This window comes from Spermophilus citellus, assembly GCF_964194105.1.
Source record: "Spermophilus citellus genome assembly, chromosome: 1".
Classification (NCBI taxonomy): domain Eukaryota; kingdom Metazoa; phylum Chordata; class Mammalia; order Rodentia; family Sciuridae; genus Spermophilus; species Spermophilus citellus.
Genome location: NC_138182.1, coordinates 113,698,456 through 113,716,892, shown reverse-complemented (window position 1 = coordinate 113,716,892; position 18,437 = coordinate 113,698,456). Strand labels below are relative to the sequence as shown.

Here is an 18,437-nt window from a genome sequence, read left to right as displayed (position 1 = left end):
AAGTTCAGCCTACATGTCAATTTCTGGACTCTTGGTGTCTGGATTCCCATAAGACGATATGTTATGTATCATCTCTGGTCTATCACGACTGTTATATGTAAATTGGCACATATCCAGTATAAAAGCTATTTTTTGCTGTACAATAAAGCAGATGTTGTTCTCTGAAACCATCTTTGAAGTGGTTTCTCCATTCCCTCAAGCTTCCACAGTCGATGTTGGACAATGGCAGGTCCCTCAGCAATTATTTTTAATTTTTTGTTATTTTTTATTATTGTTTTTACTATGTCAGACTCTGTATAGGTCTGTTTTCAAAGACTGCCTAATCTTTAGGGAGACTACCAAGAGTTTAGCAAGATAGCTTCAAGTAGAAGTAGCTCTTTCTATTTTGATGACAGACCAAGAAGCAAGTTTTATCCTAGCCGTGTACTAGTATGTGATTTTGAAAATAATGTTTAACTCTCTTTGCTATGTGTGGCCTCATCCAACAAGGAGGTCCACAGAACAGGGTCGAGGAGAGTGTGGCTTCAGAGTCAATAATCAAGATCTCCAGAGACCAAACAGAAAACAGGTCTCATTTTATTGCACAGTTACCATGTATTTATACTCAGGCAGTAGCTAAGCAGATTACAGGCAGCCACCAATGCAATGTCTGCTAACTTTCCTTGCAGCAACCAATCAATAAGTGGGCCATGGAGCAAGCACAGGAACTGCAACTTATGGCCCGGGGCTGTGCCTCTCACAAGCCAAGCCTAGCATGAGGGGAGTGGCCTGTCGCTCACATGTCTAGCACAAGGGGAGTGGCCTGCCACTCAGACGCTGTTAACACATGCCACTTATGCAGTAATCCATGCACTTTTCCCCACGTCTTCCCACTCTTACTCTGCTGCAAAGATTTCAGCCAGCATTGCTGTTTTTCCTTGTGTTGTCTTCACATGGTTACATAACCATCTCACAACAAGAGAAAATATTATCACTATTATGAACAGTGGGGCCAGGGTAATAGCTTTATAAGGATTAGTTAATTCGGCTATCAGGTTTTTCCAATGTTCAGTCAATTCATGGAAGCAAAAAAAGGTTTTCAAGATAGACACCTTTGTCCATTGATTTTGACAATTGTCTTGGTAAGGTTATGCATAGTCATAAAATAGTTAGCATCCCAAACACTGTTAATATACTAAGAAAAATTGGAGAAGTGTAAGGTTACATTTTCAGATACAGCATATTGGGTGACACAAATACTCTAAAATTTAGAGTCACAAGTGAGCCTTTGCAACATAAACAGAATATCTAGTTTTTCTTCGTAGAGGTCTAGTTCTTGCTGAATGACTAAGATAGCAGCTTGAGACAATATATTTAGTCATTTTGAATGGCATAGGCTTCTGCCATGGTAGTAGACAAATTGTTTATAGTCTGAGCAGTCTAGATGCTCTGAGTTTGTGAAACAGCAGAAGTGGTTGTGGCGGCAATGGTGGCAACCAGGCCAATAATCCCAGTGATGATAAGTCTAATTGCCTACCTTGTCCAGTGTAGTATCTCATTTAGAAGATTCTTCATCTCCATGTCCCATGGACTCCTCCACTCTCCAGGCAGGTTCACTGGAAGCCAGACTGCTGGGGACACTCTGAGAATAAATAGACATTTAGCTTTCATAGCATGGGTTAGACAATTTGTTAGCCAGCAGGATATATTTACTGCATAAGGGATCTCTGTCTTAGTGATATTTATGCCATCAGTATCATTGATTATTAGCCTGGCAAAGAGTGGTGTAACACAAGCTTGTGCATAGTGGGTACAAGCATAATTTGGCACAAAGACAAATCCATGTATATATAATATATAGTATATTAAGGGTGCTTGGGATGCTAATTATTTTATGACTATGCATAACCTTACCAAGGCAATTGTCAAAATCCATGGTCAGGGTATGGACTCAATATAGACCCATTTATCCAGCCGGCTGCTGTCCATTTGATGGGTCTAGCAGCTAGCAATATTGGTGTGATATCCATCATGCCATACTGATTTCCTGCATACCCGTTGGTAATGGCTTGTTCTGCATAGCAGTTACTGAAGTAGCCCATATGGTTTTGGGGCACATTAGTTACATTCCAGGGGGCTGCACCTGCCCAGGCACATAGATGTTGTTCTTCCCCAGAGAAGGTATGGCAGTAACACATTGACTCTATGGGATGTTATCATTATCAGAGGGGAACATTCCAAAAAGCATTGTTGGGTATGTTGGTAGCAAGGGTTTTTTTGCATTTCCCCTGGGGCAGTCTCTGGTTATAGGTAGAATTAACTATAACTCTAAGGTCAGTGAGAGATAATCCAGCATATGACTTATAGTTATCTACAAGAGTTTAATTTGCAAGAGCAAAACAGAGAGGACTGCCTGGATTGTTGTAGGAACAGATGAAGCAAGGCCCTGAAGATATCAGGAAGCAGTTTTATTTGGCTTCAGCCAGGTTCAGAGGGCACAGCTTTTCTGTAATCAATCAATTCCCTGAACCATGAGTTCAGTTAGTTTCAAAGTTTTATACTCAGCATGTAAGGCAAGAGGCTTAGAAGTTCGCAGTCTACAGAACTTCAGATAAAAGCAGCTTTTTCTCTCAGTGTTTTGGGCAAGTTAACCCTTCAAGGACAACACCTGAAAAGTGGAGAGATTCTTCTTCTCCCCTTTCTTTCCTCCCCCTGCCAGCTGTTACTATAGAGCCCAATTAGTAATTTCTCTTATCTTAAAAATATAGACATCTCTGTGAAGCCCAGCTCAAGGCCAGAGGCTTTGTTTGCACACTTCTACAAACTACTATATTGGATGTTTGTGAAAAACTAGTAAGCGGGTGTCCAGCACTTGAAGTGCTGGTATCTTCTTGGCCAGTGGCCAAGTAAACAGGTGACACAAAAATAGAGAGTTTATCTACATTGAACTATTTTGCTGGAAGTCCTAAAATCAGCCATGGTAAAGATTCTGGAGAAGACCAGTTAAGGCTTTTCTGTGGAGAAAAGGGGTACAACTTCATAATCAAGGTCATAAACTTTTGCTTGTGGGGATGCACCAACTTGTTGGCAATGTGCCTTCTTTGTTTGACCTTTATATTGAAAAGATATATGGAAATGCCCCTGGGGGCTTGTTAGGGGCTATTGCCACCTCTGAATAATGGATGACCAATATTCCCAGTGACTTGCATCTTCTTTCAACTGATGGATTCCTAAATTTTTCTTCTTGGGCCTGACCCCTGCCCTCAGTCTGACACTGCAGAAAGGCCCAGTGCTGACTATGCATGAGGCACTTTGGAACATGCAAAGATTAGACTTAGCTCTTGTACTCAGGGAACTTCTAAGTCCTTAAAAGGAAAGTCTGTAAAATGGTATCCTTCTGTTAAATGGAGCAGGTAACAGCGATCTTGGAATTGGAGTGCTCAAACCTAGTAGACACTAAGCCTTCTTCTTACCAACTGATCAACAAAGGTTGGCAAGTGCAACCTGTGATGTTGGGAAGAAGGGTGTACCTGAGCTTTGCTCATCCTTCATTCACATTCATTTCTTCTTAGTGTTCTTTGTGTGGTGCAACTTCATCTTTCCTTAGGTGTAGGCCCTCTTGTCAAGTCTGTCTTTGAGTTTCATAATTTCCTCTCTTTCTTTAGAGTCAAGAGGTTGTTCTGGCCTTACCTGTAGCATCTTTGCTAATTGCAGGTGCCCTCACCTGGATCAGCTCATGTCTCCTCTTGCCTACAGATTACATCAAGGTGGAATTAATGGACCCATGAGATCCCAGCCACAGCTCATTTCCTGTAGATTCCCCACCTCCTCTACTGCTCAAGCTTCCAGAAATGCCAAGTAGGAGTTCCGCAAAACTGAAGTGGAAGCAATGTAAGCATCCATTGATGGAGGAATGGATAAACATGTTGTCCATCCACACAATGGAATATAATTCATCCCACATTGTGTTAAGTTTAGTCACACAATCACAAAAGGACACTTACTATGTAATTCTGCTTAGATGATGTATATAGAGACATCAAACCCACAGAAACAGAAAGCAGGGGACTGGATGATGGGCAATGGGGTGGCAATATTTCATGGGTGCAGAGTTTCTGTTATGAAAATGAAGTCTAGCAATAGATCGTGGTGATAGTGAATGTACTGAGCACTTTGAATTCTATTTGCACTTAAAAATGGTTAATGTGGGCTGGGATTATGGCTTAGTAATGCTGCCAATGTTTATAGCAGCTCAATTTACAATGACTAAGCTGTGGAAGCATCATAGTTGCCCTTCAATAGATGAAATGATAAAGAAACTGTGGTATGTATGGAATATTACAATGGAATATTACTCAGCTTTAAAAGAGAATAAAATTATGGCATTTGTAGGTAAATGGATGGAGCTGGAGAACATTATGCTAAGTGAAGTAATCCAATTCCAAACAACAACAAAAACCAAAGGCTGAGTGTTCTCTCTGATAACTGAATGCTGATCCATAATGGGGGGGGGGTGGAATGGAGGAACTATGATGGGGAAAAGGGGAGGGAGGGATGAAAGGGAGCATGTGGAGAGTAAAGATGGTGGAATAAGATGGATATCATTAACCTAGGTACATATATGAATGCACACATAGTGCTTTGTTACATTGGGTACAATCAGAGAAATAAAAAGTTGTGCTGAAATTGTATAGAAGGAAACAATATGCTTTCTTCTCTCTAGCCCAAGACTACAGGCTCCTGGGTCTATCTCTAGCCTTAATTGACAGCTGATTTAAAGGAACTCCTGACTGCATCCCTCACAACCCCACTGTTAAGATGGTCTAGAAGAAAACATGCAGGTGATTCCTATCACTACAGCCTCTAAGAAGAGAGGTGTCTCTTTGCAGAATGCAGAATGGCTTCACCCCTCCTACATAACTAGCCTCTAAAGCCTCCTGGGTCATCGGGGCCTTGGGCAATGGGCTGTGTGAGAGAAAGCTGATTCTGATACCAGTTGGCAAAGGAGGTGAGAAAAGTGAGTGGCGGGCACCTAGATAGCCTTCATCCTCCATCAAATAGTAAGTACTACCTCAGTGAGGGAGATCCTGGGAACAAGGGAGATATGCCTTTCTGGCAACAATTGCTAACACTCAACCCCAAAAGTAATAGCCCAAATGTGGTCTACTGGGTAGTCCTAAAGAGACTGCCTTATGTAGGTTCAAGGTCAAGATAGCCTGCTAGAAAGACTGAATCTCCTGCCTGGAGAAACTCCTTCCCAATTTCAGGTACTACAATGTGCTGAAATTGTATGGAATTTCAGTGAACTGGAGGCCATAGAGGTGGAAGGAAGTGAAATCCTCCAAAACCCGGGTATTGAGGTGCTTCAGAAAACAACCAAGGAATGTGGAGTGAGGTGAGGGCCAGGATCAGTTCTCAAAGATCCAGATTTGGAGGCTATTCAACCTCTCTGCATGTTAGATACTGGAGGTACTGACAGAAAGTTGATTAGAATAGCCAAATAAGAAGGGAATCACCCAAGAATTCAAGTTTTCTCCCCCTTCAGACTTTTCTCCCCACTAGGAAATGGCCTACAAAGTGTTCAGCCAACAGGCAGAAACTTAGGAACACTTGTGATTGCAGGCAGAGAGTTGCTCACGGCTAACTTCACTTGAAGTTGTTTCTTTGTTTCAGAATCTGCTCTTTAGAAAAGGCCTTAAACCAGTCAAAGATACACAGCTGCTCTTCTAAGTGACCTAGAGTAAACTTTGCTCACTATAACTCATTATAATGCTAAACTCTCTGCCCTAAATTAAGTGCATATGCATTTATTTGGTTTGCTTTGGTTTGGTACTGGGAATAGACACCAGGGATGCTTTACCACTGAGCTACATTTTATGGTAGAGATATCTCAGAAGAAAAGAAAAAGAACATGATGCCATCTGTATCATTGTGAGCCCTCCAGAAATCAATCTTGAACATTCTTGCTACTTTGTAGTATAGAAATTGAATGTCCAATCAGGAATGTCTATTACCTCATATGAAGACGAAGATAGTATGTAAAAGGAACTAACTAGAATATATAAGAGATCACTTTCTACATTAAATGTTCAGCCTTCAGATAAGAATCCACTGAGGCTAGATGCACACAAATAAACACTGCTTCCTGTTGAATACCCTGGTGTCTCCTGTCTGTGTGAGAATCCCACACAACATTTTATTTTATTTTGTTTGAGGCAGGATCTCATTTATCTTATCCTTCTCTTTGATATATATTTATAATGACCAGCTTTCTTAGAAGTGTTTATATCCTGTGAGAAGTGAAAAGAACATCTGAAAAAAGATTTCAAAGACTCTTAAATAAATAGTTGTCTACAAAAAATGACATGAAAACTAACTCAATTTATTTTTAGAAACATTACATATCATGTACTATTTTAAAACAACTTATCAAAACTGATTTATTCCCAAGTTTGCAACTCTTCTCAAATTATTTTTCAAATGTCTAACACAAGAGTTTTTCTATGGAATAATTCAGATGACTTCTATAAAAATTGTCAACAAGGCTAAACAAGTAGCTCAGTGGTAGAGAGCTTGTCCAGCATGTACATGGCCCTGAAGTTTAACCCCCAACACTGAAAGAAAAGGAAAGGGAAAAAGAAGAAAGGAAAGAAGGATAAAGAGAGGGGACAGGAGGGGAGGGAAAGGAATGAGTAATTAAAACAAAAAGGCAAGTGGTATAAATATAAATACATGGTGTACTAACTCTTTAAAAAATTTACAGAGCTGTAGAATTTTAGTTACATTAAACTGGGTGATATTATGACTATATAGAATGGCACATAATAAGTTCTGCCTTAGCCTGGCCTAAACCAAATCAATGGGCAGGTGACCTGGAGAAGACTTCTCTCTGGCTTGATTTGGACTGTCTTGAACCTTCACTGGTTCAGAATTTATAGCATAGTAGAGGTACCAAGACTTCCCTGACAGGCAGTGTAAGTGTGCTAGGCCCCTGAGATCCCATGACCAGGGATGCCCATGCCCACGCCCACAGCCCCTCCCCGCCACTCACTGGTACAAAATGGTCTGCTCCATTGCCTGGTGCAGGTTTTCTCCTGACCAAAGGCCTGAGTGTTCACAGCATATTTTGGTGTGGCTGGGGATTGTATGGTTGTGGAGGGAATAGCCATAGTAGCCTTAGCATGATGGAGAGGCAACAGCTGTCTCTCAGCCATACTTGGGGGTGGTCCTGGAAGAAGTAAGTAGGGTTGTGGTCTACCTTGACTGAAGACATGGAGACACACCCTAGTCCTTATGGCTGTCCATGGGAGTTGGTGATATGTACAGCTATTGGATTTTTTGTTGTTCTCTTGTTTTTGTGGAGAAGTTATCAGTCTGTGAGAAGCAGGCATTACATGAGAAGGTTAAAAAAACTTGCTCTAAAACTTTTTGGACTAATTCAAGAAAAAGTGTCAATTGCTTGAAAATGTTAGCCTTGTTCAAAAAGCATATGAAGGCTTAGAGTCACCTTTAAAGGATGTCATTTTGGTGAAGGAGTCAGTAAAAACAGAAAACTTGGAGGTAATATATGAAATACTGGAGAGGCCCATATCTAAACTTGAGGATGAAATACTCTTTCTAGAAAATGAGCTAAAAGAAGAGAAAACTAAATATTCTCAACAGGATAAATTGATGGTGGATATATCAAAAAGCATTAAGTCCCTAGAAGATGAATCAAAATCCCTTGAATCACAAATACCTGAAGCTAAAACAACCTTGAGAATATTTCAAATGAATAAAGAAAGAATTACAGTAGCAATAAAAGAGGCTTTGAATGACTTCAGGAAAGTCATAAACAGCTTTTACAAGAAGTTGAAGTATGGAAAGAAAAAGTGAATGGCCTTACTAAACAGAAAATTATATTTGAACACTCTAAAGTACAAGCAGAACAAATTCTAGGAGACAAATAAAATCACATTAATTCTCTGACTGAACACTTACTGCAGATAAAAGATTTGGCTCCCATGCTTGAAAAAGTCCTAACAGATGATGGTTGCTTGGAATTGGAATTGAAGAGTTAATCAGAAATTAGTGCTCACTTAGAAGATCAGCCAAAAGGGTCTTGGAAGACACTGGTTTATGATGCGAAGCTAAAGGCCTCTTTTAAAACCTTAGAAAGAGAAAGAAATCAAATTTTTACTTTATTATCTGAAGTAATTGAAACGAAGGAAGACCTAATAGAACATATTAGAAATCTTAAGACAGAACAAGCATCTTTGCAAACAGAAAATACACAGTTTGAAAGTGAGAATCAGAATCTTCAGCAGAAACTTAAAGTCGTGATGGAATTCTATCAAGAAAATGTAATGAAACTCCAAAGACAATAGGAGAGAAAAATTACCAGGTAGAGCAATAAGAGAAACTTTTCAAAGAGGAAGAAAAGATCAGCCATACAACTAAACTGCTGGAGACCAATAGAAAGCGATCAAAAGATCTTGAAGAAGAATTGGAGAGAACCATTTGTTTTTATCAGGGGCACATTATTTACTATGAGAAAAAAGCTCATGGTAATGAGTTGGCAGCTAGGAGTGCTGAAAGATACCTCAATAATTTAAGGAAAAAATGCTCACAATATACAAAAATTAACTGAAATAGAGTTATAATTTAAGCTTGTAGAAAAAGATCCTTCTGTGCTTGATGCTTCAAATACAGCCTTTGGCAAAAAGAATTCTCCAAATGGTCCCTCACCATTGGGTCAACCTTCATGTGAAATAAGACCTTCTCATTTGGAAAAGAAGGCTACACTCATACCCTCAACTTTGGTGCCAGTAGGAGGAGAAAGAGGCTCAAGGGGCCCAGAGAATCCTCTGGACCATCCAACTAGCAATGAAAGAAGACAATCAAACTGTGATAAGTCAACTTATCCTCAGAGAGCACCTTCTGACATATGGCCCCTGGAACATCCATGGGAACAGGCCCATAGGATAATGATCCCTTCACCAGGCCAACCATATTCTGATCCACATCTTCCTCTACAAAGGCAAGATGGGTGTTATTCTAAATATGGTAGACCGTCTGGATCAGCAGAACTCAGAAGTTCCACTATGCTGCCTTTGGATAAAATGCATGGGCCTACATATTCAGAAATGGAATCTAGTAGAAATGATACCAAAGTTGATCTAGGTGATTCCAATGTACCTGATTCATCTCTCCCTGCTGAAAACCAAGCAACTGGCTCTGGCTTTTCTTTCTCATCTTACCCTCCAATCAGAGGTCCATTGTTTTCTGTGGATCCAAGGAGTCGGTTCATGAGAAGAGGACCTTTTCTTCCTCCACCTCCTCCAGGAAACACTCGTGGAGCATCACAAAAATATATACAGTACATACTTATATGTACTTTACCTAAATAATTGGGCTATTATTATAAAAATCAAAATTCCCATGACTAAGAAGAATCCTCTTCTTGATAGTTGAGCTGTCATAATTAAAGAAATAGTCTTTTTTATATGACTGATGTGGAGAAATATAGTAAAAAGGAATGAAACTAATAGGTATATGATTAAGTGTTTTATTTATAAACTTTTTAAAGTTGTTTATAGACCTTTACTTTATTCACTTATTTATATGTAGTACAGAGAATCAAACCCAGTGCCTCACACATGCTAGGCAGGAGTTCTGCCACTGAGCCTCAATCCCAGCTCATGATTATATTTTAATAACCACTAACAATAATCTAAAAGAAAATGAGAATATCTCCATTATTAAACAAATACAAGCCAAAAATATATAACCAATAACAATTAGACCTGAATTATTTTCTAATGTTGCATTCATTACAGGGATTCTTTGATTCTATAGTGGTTTTACCAAAGGCCTGAAATATTTCCTTGCACTTGGTGAGCATCTACTCTTCCACAATAGAGGAAATGGGTATGGTAGAATTTTGTTGAAATGAATTAAATTTATACACTCAGGGATATCAATATTCCTCAAATATGCTATGGATTAGAGAGTATTCATATTGAGTAAAAGGATTGTATATTAAAAAAAAAATGAGGGCTGGGTTTGTAACTCAGTGATAGAGCACTCACTAGAACATGTGAGGTCTTGGGTTCAAGCCTAAGCACCACATATAAAAAAAAGGTATTATGTCTATCTACAACTAAAAAAACATTTTTAAAAATGGTTAACATAGCAAATTTCATGTCATGTATATTTTAACCACAATCAAACATGTAAAATGGAAAATAAATAACTCAGGGGTACCAGTGAGGGAGCTGTGGGTCTAAAGGAAAACAGACAGGTGGGTTCTCAGTAAGGATGGCAGGTGGCCTAATTTCAATAGGTGTTTTAGATGGTTCCACATCCCGGGATATCCAGACTGGTGAGGTGTCCATTTGAGGATTCATTTGGGAGGGCTTGGTTGGTGACGGCATGCTGTTCAGAAATCCTTGCCTGAAATTTTGGTTGAATGAGTCATTATGGCATTAGCTATATTAATATTGGGTCAGAGGACAACATGCAACTTTTTTTTTTCAGCATACAACTTTATGAAGGTCAAAAATATGACAAACGTGGCCTCCTATTGTTAGAGTTTTAAAGTGACAGATTTCTGGAAATAAGAAATGACAATTCCTTTGGAACATGTAAACCTCTATTCAAAATATGAATATATTTTATGTATCCATAGAAAAATCCTCTGATATAAATTACATGGTGCACTTTTTCCTGAGTCCCCTTTCTTCCATTATTTCATGCCTCTAAGGAGAGCATCTTCTGAGGCTGCAGGGCATGCTCCCTGAGAGTAGTGTGCTCTGCCCTGAGCAACCTTGAAAGTGGCTCTCTGGTGAGGTCCAGAGGAAGGCAGGAATGGAAAAGTCTGGGCAGGGTAATGGCATAGCATGACAAGGAATATTCCAGAAGATGCTGCCTTCTGTCTGGAGGACCTAGCAGAGAAACAGGTGTTGAAAGGAATTGTGGCATCAAGGAACTTGGGAGAGGATCATGCAAAGCATGCTGTGAAACCTGGCTTCTCCCAGGAACTTTTCAGTAAGCATGTTTCTAACTGTGCCTGGAGAGGTGTGTGGCTGTCTGCATGGGGGACAAAGTGCCAAGTGACCCTTCCTTCATCAAGGATAAAATCAGTGCCTTAAGCAACTTAGTGAGACCCTATCTTTTTGTGACTGGCTTCTTTGAGTTGGCATAATATTTTCAAGGTTCATTCATGTCATAGCATGTCATCAGTACTCCATTCCTTTCTATTGCAGAACAACATTCCATTAGATGGATATGCCTTATTTATTAAACTATTTTGTTTGTTGACTTAGTCACTTGTACTTTTTGGCTATTTGAATAATGCTGCTGTGAACACTCATATAACTTTGTTTCTCTTGGATGTACACCTAGGAGTGGTATTGCTGGGTCATTTGGTAAGTCTGTGTTTAACATGGAAGGAGTTTCCAGACTGTGCTAGAAAGCAGGCACATCTTTTACATTTCTTCACCAGGTCACAGTGTATCCTTGTCCCTGAGAACATATGCTATTGTCCATGTCATTGATTGTAGCCATCCTTCTACTCATAAAGTGTTCTCTTGTTATGACTTTGATTTGCAATTCCTTAATGATAAATGATAAATGATGACTACTTATGAAACATAATGATCTTTAGAGAAGTGCATATTCAAGTCTTTGGATACTTTTTTATTGGATTTTCTTTGTTGTTTAGTTGTAACAGTTCTTTCTATATTTGGGGTAACAATCAGTTCTGAGTTATAATCTATGATTTGCAAATATTTTCTTCCATTCTGTGAGTTGTCAATTCATTTTTAGTGCATTCTTTGATGCTCAAAAGCTATAATTTTCAATAAAGTTTAATTTACTTATTACTTCTTTCATTGCATAGCTAGTGCCTTAAATTAGTAACCACTTCTAAATGTAAGGCCAAAATAATGTATTCTTATTTTTTTAGGAGTCTGTAATTTTAATTTTGTATTGAGTTCTGTGATATATTTTGAGGGTGTGTGTGTGTGTGTGTGTGTGTGTGTGTGTGTGTGTGTGTGTGTGTATGAAGTGATGTAGGGAGTCTGACTCCATTCTTTTCTGTTCTCACATGCCCATTCATTCTTGGTGATGCCTCAGCACATAATAATATTGACCATACACATAAGGGTTTTCTGCAAAAATTCATACATGATTTGCTCTTCAGGATAAGGAGCTATGAAAGCCCCTCAGTGACAGGTTTGCTGTCTCCATCCTTCCCGGCTCACTGTACAGTGCCCACCTGAAGCTATAGGTACAGCCTGTGCTTCCAGAGGCTGGGCTGTCTCTGGACCTCATGTTCTGAGGACTCCACTTTCAGTGAGCCCTCATGCCCATTCCTCTGTGTCCACATGAATAAATGGTGCTGGGAAAACTGGATGTGCATATGTAGAAGAATGAAACTAGACCCCTGTCTCTAACCCTGCACAAAAGTCAAGTCTAAATGAACCCAAAACTTGGGAATTAGAATAGAAACCTTGCAACTTCTAGAAGAAAACAGAGGGTTAACACTCCATCATGAAGATGCAGGCACCAACTTCCTTTATTTTCATTGGTCGCATTGGTACCACTCCTTTGGGAGGTGAGAGGCACATTCCATTTTCACCCAATGGAGGAGGAAGTCCAGCTTTCTCAATGCAAGCTCATCACTGATAGATTTGGGTGGAGTTCAAACTGCCCACTGAACTTCCACTAGAAACACCCTCAACTGAGGGGCAGAGGTGCTTCATTATAGCTTCACAAGTCCCCAGTGGTGCTGTGCTGTGGGATGGTGTTGTCATTTCTGAGCAGGGATATATTGCTCCCGCCCCACTAGCTGTGTCTAGCAGCAACTCACTGGGAAGGAAAAAGAGCCTTGTTACCTCCAGACAGGGGGAAAGTCCAGACATCCAGATGGTCTCCATTGACACTGGGATTTCAGTTTTTGGCTGGCTGAATCCCAGTTCATTTGCTTTATCACTTATACTAAATTTGGGTTTTTTTTTAACCTCCCTTTCAATCCTTATCAGCTACCACCAGATTTCTCAGTGACATCATTCGCCCTGTGGTCAGAAACATCTGGTTTTTGGGTCTCCACCCTGATCTTCTCACCTTTCCCTCTTATCAGACGAGGACAGCCTGCCAGGGGCTTCACTCTTTTTATCAGGGTAAGGGAAAGAAACTGTTTGAGGCCATACTGGAGGGATCTGTGGGTGTGCCTGGTGAAACTGCAGGTTTTTTAAAATGGAGTTGCTTAGGCTCAGGCGTAAGGCCATCCTATCATACACACACACACACACACACACACACACACACACACACACCCAAAAAATCAGGGGATTTGTTACTAATCTGTTTATGATAAAAAAACAAGTAGAACAGCAGAAAAGCAGAGAAGAAGAGGAGGGCAGCAGCCAGTCCCAGGACCCTTCTTCAAATTCCATTGTGGACTGGAGAGCAGGGCAGGGCTACATTCCCAGTCCTTGCCCCTTGGCCAAAGATCTATGTGCACATGCAGCACATCTCCCACAGATGCAGGCAGTGAGGAGGGTGCGGGCAGGTGGAAAGGGTTCAGCCTGAGCAGCTGAGTCCACTTAGGAGCTCAGGTGAAAGAGATGCCTCCTGGCCCCTGGAAAAGCCACCTTCACTGCCACTTCATGACCCCTTCCTTAGTAGGAGGCACAATAAAAACAAATAATTCCTTCTATCTGATGGCACCTCAGTGGGCTGGCCACTACACACACCTGGAACACCCTGGGGCCACAAGTCCTCCTGCCATTTCCTCATGCTCCCCTGTGTGTTTTGCTTTGTAATGCAAAAATACTTAACCAGAGAGCTGTCCTCTGAACAGGTTTTAAAGGGCAAAAGACCACATTCTTAACTACATGCACTTAGGGTGCAGATCTCTAGGTCTCACTCACCTGGCATACATGTGCCCATGTAGCTTTGACCAACACCTATTTTTCACCCTCACCCCTGTTGACCACCCTTTATTCTCAGCCTCTGTAAGTTTACATTTTTAGATTGCCCATGTAAGTGAGCTTGTGCCAGATTTCTCTGTGCCTGGCTTATGTAATTCAGCACAGTGTCCTCTAGGATCACTCAAGTTACTGAAAGTGCTGGCATCTCCTTCCTTTTTGGGTTGAATAATATTCCACAGGCCACCTGCCAATTTGCTTATCCATCCATCCATTCACCCACAGGAAATTAAGATGGATTATGTCCCTTCCTATTGTGAAGGGTGTTGCAGCAAACCCATGAGTACAGATATCTCTTCCACATGCTGATTTCATTTCTTTTAAATGTACACAAAAGAGGTCTTTCTGGGCCATATGGTTGTTCTATTTTTATTCTTCCAAAGAACCTTCACACTGCTCTCCACGGTGTCTGCACATATTTTCACATTTGCAAATCCTCTGTTCATAATGCATCATGGGTATTGAGGAGGAGAAAGGTAGTGAGTCAGCCACACAATTCCAACCAGAGGAGTGTTTAGGGGAATGGCCATGTGACCTCAGAGCCCACAGAAAATAAGCTCAGTGGCCTTGAAGAGTGGCACTGCCATGCACAAATCTAATGGAAGGTGAAGTTCACAGCAGGAGTAGGATTTGTGCTGGGTCTGCTCATCCACCTGAAGGTCTGTAAGAGGCTTCACCAAGTTTCTGTTCTCCCCAGTGCTATCAGTCTAAAGCCCTGAAATGGTTTCCTGGAGACATATGAAAAACCTGCCATCAGTTGAACACAGCACCTCCTCCTCTCACCTGCTGCTTCCCAGGCTGGCAGTGACAGTCTCCCCCGTGTCCATGAGTACTGCAGTGGACTTGCTGGTCACCTTGCCACTGTGTGCACTGCCATTTCTGTAGATAAGTGCCTAAGAAGGACTGAGTCCAGAAGACCCAGGCCCCCTCCACTTCTGCTCAGGATAAGATTAGAACACATCTAGGCCTGTATAACTCCCTGAGGAAAGTTCTGTTCTTCTGGCTCTAAACCCAGAGTGACATGAGGCTGGAGCTGCTTCCATGAGGGAAGAGCCTGTCTGACCATGGGACACGCACAGCAGAAGGCAAAAATGAAAGTGAAGAGAAATTGTACCCTGATGAGTCCCTAGATGCTACTGGATCTGCAGTCCACTCTTCCCCTGAATACTTCAGCTATACAAAATATTATTCTTTCTTGTTTGTCTAAACCTGTTTTAATTGGATTTTCTGTGATTTGCAAATGGAAGATAACAAAATGATACATTTCATAAACTCAGGACAATCTTTATTGTAATTTTTTGTTTTGTTTTTCTACTATGTAGACTAGCATCTCTCTCCCAGAAGAAGAAAGGGAGGAAGAAGAAGGGAGAGTGAGTATTTGATGGAAGGTTCTAGCTGAGCAGTCAGCCTGAGAAGGGAAGGGCAGACATCGATGATCTGACCATCACCACAAACAATGACCGCCTGCACTCTAGTAGGCTTATCTGTCCCTCACATGGCACTCTAATTAAATAACCACCTTTAAAAAACCCAGAACATCTGGTGATCCTCAGATAAAATCAAATGTGTCATGCCTCTTCTTAGTCTTTAGTTATATATCAACACAAAGCAAGTAAATTTCTGTGACTTTTTACATGCAGAAATAAATTTGTCTATTTAAAGGAAGTACAGGTACCAACCCCAGAAAGTCAAGCTCCATTGTGATGGTCCATTCAAAAATGAAGAAAAGGAGACACACCCTGGATGACAAAAATCCTGCTAAGAGAAACCTTCCCTCCTAGTACCTCACAGTCCCACCTTTCTGTCTTTATAAAAACCCTTTGTGTCCCTGAGATCCCCAAGAGGGCACTATGAAGATGACAGCCCCACAATCCCCCAGTGTGCTGGACCTTCAGTAAACCCGATTTCTTTCCCACTAATTCACATCTTCTGACTACTGGTTTTCCAGTGATGAGGTGCCTGGACTTGGGTCTGGTAACACCTGGAGTCTGCAAGTCTTCTCTATCACTGATGATGACTCCAAATTCTTTTTTTTTTAAACTGCCTGTTACCTCATGTCTAAAGGCTCCTGTTTCAACAAATTATTCTATTTTCAGAGTAACCCTTTTTATACAGATAGTGGTTTGTGAAGAAACACTGATAATGGAGGGCTTACACCTGTAGCAACTCTGCAGGGTGCTAGTAATCAAAAGGTACAGTAGGGCATGGTATTTACTTCCATAAGTTTTCAACAAGCTTACAAAGTACTCACACGCTTTGTAAAGAGTGTAAAGAATCATGAGCCCACATAACTCTTGATGCACCACCTCCAGGGTGCAGAAGCAGACCATCTTTATCTTCTTGAAACAACAGATCATTATACCAACTAATCTGGAACCTCACACTTCAAAATGAACTCCCAACATTCTTTCAACTCTTAGGAGAAAACTATTTGCCAGCTGTTGTACAAAGGTCAGGTGCCTCCAGGACACAAGCTTTGTTTTCACCATGTGATGTAAATTAATGATCTTGGCCAATTCACATAGTGGTGCTTTAACTATCTCCTAAGCTCTTATGTTTTTATCTAGAAGGCACTGCATGTGCCTAAACTATTATTGAAGTACCCCCTGATTGAGCTCTATTAAATTTAGTGATCATTTAGAAAGTTAATCAGTGGAGAAATTCACAGAAGAGCCCTGTCTAGTTATAAATCTGTTACTCTGAAGCACAATAAAATTATTCCTAGGTATAAGGTACAGGAAAGAAGACCCTTTTTACTTACTTTTCCATATGCCTGTTGTCTAAGGATTTTGCTTCTCTTATCTGTTCCTGTGTACTTTTATGCATTTTCTCCTTTAACCTTTTCTTCTGAAGTAAAGAAATACAAGGGGAAATAAAGCAGGCAAAACAAATGGCAGTTTGTATTAATACATTTATATATATGTATCAATTGAAATGAGAATACAGGCTTACTTCTCACTGAGTTTTTTGAGCTTCTTTCACTGATTGTTCTAACACTCTTCAGCAACATCTGTCAACTTTTGAATGAATCAATTTGTTGTTTTATATGATCATTAGCAGAGCTTCTCCCCCTACTTTATCCACCCAAATTTCTGTGTTTAGAAAATCTGTGATGAATGCTAAACAATATTTTAAATCATCAACATCTAACACTGGCAAAGAGGACATAATGTTAAACCATCATATTATCTTGACTGATGGGTTTTAATAAGAATGTCTTATAATGTCTATTCAAACAAACTGAATTTATTAGATTGTTGGGCCTGTTACTGCAGATTGCCTCAGAGAAAACATAAATAACAGAGGAGAACTAGGTTTCTATCTGTACTCTATGACTTACTGACACTGGGATTTGGTAAAAGGGCCTACATTTTGTGAACCTATATTCATGATTTTAAATAGGATTATCACTGCCTTTATCTCTTGAGTGTATTATGGCTCTTTAAATGAGCATGACACACATGTAAGTTATATTTTGGTTTCCATATTTCACTTATCATTGAATTGCTTCAAGAGTTACATGAGTTTCCCATCTAGAAATCTTCTTCACAGAAAAGAAAACAATCAAGCATGTGAAGAGAACTTACAAGGGGAGATAAATTGTTGCATCTGCACATCAGGTTTAGTGTTCATCTCCAGGATATATAAAGAAATCATAAAACTTAACACAGTACAAACAAGTATTCCAATCACCAAAAGGGCAAAGGAAATGAACAGGCACATCATAAAAGAAATGCAAATGGCCAACAAATATGTGAAATAAATGTTCAACATCACTACAAATTAGAGAAATGCAAATTAAAACTACACTGTCATTCCATCTCACTCCAGTTGGAATGGCAATTATCAAGAGTACAAGTAATAGAACATGTTGACAAGGATGTGAGAAAAGTTGATTGAATTAGACAAAGGGGAATAAAAGGAAGGTGGAGAAATGGGAATAGAAAGACAGAACGAATCAAACATAACTTTCCTATGTTCATCTATGAATATACACACAGTGAAACTGCATATCATATACAACCATAAGAATAGGATCCTTATTAGAATAAGTTATATGCTATATTCTATGTATATATAGTATTTCAGAATTCACTCTTCTGTCATTTACATGTCTAAAAATAGTGAAGAAAATTAATTTAAAAATTTCATACTATAAACCTGTATAGGATGTTCAATGAAATTCTAGTAATCTAAATTTATTGTAACTTTGGGGATACATGATGAGTAAATTTGAGCAATTTGATTTTATGCATCAATTCCTGCTCTAAGATTCTCAAAGAGGCAGCTACTAAAAAGATTTGGAGTCTTTTGTAGTACTCTAGGACCATTTCTGGGAAGCAGTATCATGTCTACAGAGATGCAGGGGGTACAGAATTATTCTTTCAAGGGACAGGTGGACCCATGCTACAGCTACACTGTGAGTACAATCTTGTGGGTTCCATGTGCTTCTAGCTGGACCACAACTTTACTGAGTTTCATATC

At 40.0% G+C, this 18,437-nt stretch overlaps 1 protein-coding gene and 1 pseudogene across 2 annotated transcripts in view; both read left to right on the top strand.

Moving 5' to 3' along the window:
* Positions 1–18,437, top strand: part of LOC308645983 (obscurin-like) — a 438,916-nt gene that overhangs the window by 365,031 nt on the left and 55,448 nt on the right. The gene's annotated exons all lie outside the window — the stretch shown is intronic.
* On the top strand, positions 7,251–9,368 carry LOC308646469 (melanoma inhibitory activity protein 2-like; annotated as a pseudogene). The gene has a single exon. The product of its transcript is annotated as a melanoma inhibitory activity protein 2-like (transcript).